The following is a 3,611-nucleotide window of genomic DNA, read 5'->3' on the forward strand; positions in this document are numbered from 1 at the left end:
AAAAAAAGATGTTTCTAAACTGGGTGTGGTAGGTATGCCTGTAATCTCAGCTACTCAAGAAGCTGAGGCAGGAGGATCACAAGTTCCAGCCCAGCCTGGGCAACTTAGTGAGATCCTGTCTCAAAAGAAAAAATAAAATGGGCTGGGGATGTACCTTGGAGGTAGGGCACCCCTGGGTTCCATCTCTGGTGCCACTACAAAACAAAACAATCTCCTAAATCAAACAAACAACCAAACAAATTCTAGATGCATCTGGGCTCCAGAAAGGTGCTGAGCTATAGAAACTTTTGTGTAGGTGGCCACGGTGGAGCCAGAACAGAGTGAGGAATCAAAGTGTGGGTCAAGGGCTAATGTCACCTTACCTTTTAGGGTGATGTTTTTCTCTTTGGAGTCAGAAAGCATAGATGGACCTTCATCTTCATTTTGTGTACTTTTGAGTCTCACATGCTAGGTCTGTAAACACGTCCTAGGCATTGATTTTGGCAAGAGATGGTAAGAGCATACAAAAGAAAAGAATCCCACTGAGTGAGATATTTCTGTAAATCTTTCTCTTCACAGAAATCTGCTTAATGTACTTCTGTGGATTTAACTAATAGGAGTGGGAGTGGAAAAGTCATCCTCACATGAAGGAAACATGGGAAGTAGGAGTAATACTGGGCTATATCATAAGGAATATGAATTCCAGCTCTAACCTAATGATTAGAATGACTGTGACCTGCTCACAACCCTCTTTCTGAGCCTCAGTTTCATCTCCTGTAAACCAAGAAATGGGCAGGACAACAACCAAGTTTCATTCCTGGAGACACCACTGTATTTATACTTCCAGAGTTCTCTGTATTATTTATAGACACCATAGCTATTTTCTCCTTTGATCCTCACAATGAACCTATAAGGTGGATCTGGTAGGGGTTATTATTATGCGCATTAGAAAGCTGGGAGTTTTGGAGCTGAGCCATGTTGGTGCTTTCCAGTCTACAGTAATCCTTTCTTAGCAGGAGGCTCTTTCCTATGGATGGATGTTGACATAATGCAGAATGTAGGCACCTGTCTGTTAGGTTTTTCTGATGCATGAATATAAAGGGTACAATTATGAGGTAGACCATAATTTCACCATGTTCATATTGCTGGTTTGTTTTTTGGAGATTGCTTTTGTCTGCTGAATGTTGTATTACTTTGTACAGTTCACTAACTGCAGTAAGTAGTCATAAACAGTGACTGGAGCGAAAGTGGTCTTGGTAAGGAGAGGTGGAGAAATAAAAGGGAAGGAACTGAATGAAGTAGTCAGGCACTATTCTATATACTCTACTAGTATTAATCCCTCTGGTCCTCACATTAATACTTGGAGCAAGTTGCTATCATTATGCCCATTCTACAGACATTGAAACCAAGACCTCAAGAAGTTAAATACACAGCCCAAACTAGTAAGTGTAAGAGTCCTGTCAAGTTCAAATTGGATAGTCATAAGCTTTTGTGTGATGCTGTAATATAAAGTAAGAGTTAAAAAAAAGGCCACCTAAAGCTAGCAAGATTGCAGAGGGGCATGCCACATATTGCTGGTAGCATCGACAATGAATTTCATCTTTTCAAAGGGCAATATTTGGCAAGAGCTATAAGGTTTTCCACACTTGATTTAAGAATGTTGATTCTAGAAGTTTATTCTAAGCTTATAGTTCAACAAAAACAAGAAGCCATATGCATAGAATTTATTATATGATCTGTACTAATGGAAAATGGGGAACAAATTAAATGCCTCAAAATGAGGTCTGATAAAATAATTTCATAATACACTCACTTGTTGAATTATGAAAACATTCAAAATGAGAATTACAAAGACTATGTTTTAAAAGGGCAAGAAGATGTTCTCCACAATATATTAAAATTTAAGAACAGGATTAAAATATGTAGATTACGATAACTCTAATGTAGATGCATATTGCCAAAGCCTAACATAGAATAGGAAAAAGTTCTAGTAGATGTTTAATTTTTTCAGATTTTCATTAATAGGGGCACTATGTTTATCTCACAGATAATGAAAAAAGAGAAGAGCTGGTGGCAGAAGTGGACTGTAATAACCATCCAGGATGACGCTAGGGGCTGGCGGTGGTTCTCAGGCTGCCTCCACCCCTGAGTTTTCTGGGGGCAGCCCAAAGGGCCTGGGAAGAGGCTGGCGCTTGAAGGATCCCTGAGTTTGTGTGAGGCAGGAAGGATCCTGCCCTGCCAGTGCCACCCAGACTACAGTTAAGTGTCTAGGTCACCTCTGCCTTGCCTCACTTCTATTCTTCATTCTTCACCTCTCAGAAGACAGTTTCCTAGGACCAACCTTGACTGCTCCCCCTCCTCCTCCCATTAGGTGGGTGCTGTCCCAGTCAGTTTCCTTCCCCGGCATCCAGTGCCACAGCCCATCTCTGCACCCAGTGGGTTCTGTGGTGATGGCCTGTTTACCTACCAGAGATGCAAGGGTTGGGATCTCAAGCTGATCTGGATCGTCCCTCTGTGCCCTGACTCAAGCACTCCTTCTTATCTCTAAGACGAGGTACCCGAGTTTGAATTCCATACCTTCCAGCTCCACATACCATGATTTTGCCATCTGGTTTTTCCCAGATGCATGTAATAAAGGAACCACTGATTTTGAAAAGAAATGCCCTGTGACTTCCTGCCGCACGTATTCTCTGGCCTTGGTGTAGACTGTGAGCCTGGTCTGAGGGCTGTGGGGGGAGTTTTCTTAGCAGATTGGCTCTGCATGCATGAACACGGCCTTAGCCACTGCCTGAGAACAGGGCTTCTGGGTGAAGGCTCTTTGCTTCTGTTTTGTGAGTACCCGGCCGGCCAGCCAGAAGCCACATGTGACTTGGGAGCTGTGTCTCCACGTGTGAATCTGCAGGAGCCCTGATGTCACATATCTGCCTGCAGACTGTAGAAGTGGGCGTGTCTGTGCACATGGCTGTTGTGCTCGTGTCAGACCAGTCAAATGGAGGACAAATGGCTCTGGATTTTTGGACAGTGTGTCGCTGTACAGACCGTGTGAACACATCTAGGAGAACGTGTATTTTTTAAATTCAGCAAATATATCGGCAGCTTTGTGCTCTGCAACGGCAGGAATGCGGTGCGCCAGGCAGGGAACCTGGGGTGCGCATGTCTTACTTACGACTGCTTTGTGCGTCCCCTGTGTGTCTTTGGGAATGCGTTCTTGGCACGTGTCCCGCTTTAACAAGGCGGTTGTTCGGTGTGTACATGTCTGTGCGACAGTGCTCGGGTCTTGTTTGCGGCTGCTTGCTCGCTTTCCAGCTCCACTTGTGCCCGCAGTCAGGCTCTGCACGTGCGCCTGCCTCCCTGCGCACGTCCCCGAGTGACCCGTGCGCGGTGGGACCTCTGGGTCGTGTGCACTTCTCGCGCTCGTGCCCGTCTCTCTGCGCTAATGAAAGCACCTCCACATGTCTAGGAGCACGTCTTTTTCTGTATGTGCACATTCCGTGTGCACGCCCGAGTGTGTGTGTGTGTGTATGTGTGTGTGTGTGTGCGCGCGCACGCAGGGGTGCTGTGCACGCGCACCGGTCTGCAGGCGGCCAGGACCCGTGTTGGGCTCCACGCTTCCCGCGGGGCTGAACCCTCCC

The sequence above is a fragment of the Chinchilla lanigera genome, unplaced genomic scaffold (assembly GCF_000276665.1).
Source record: "Chinchilla lanigera isolate Chin_1 unplaced genomic scaffold, ChiLan1.0 scaffold00001, whole genome shotgun sequence".
Lineage (NCBI taxonomy): Eukaryota > Metazoa > Chordata > Mammalia > Rodentia > Chinchillidae > Chinchilla > Chinchilla lanigera.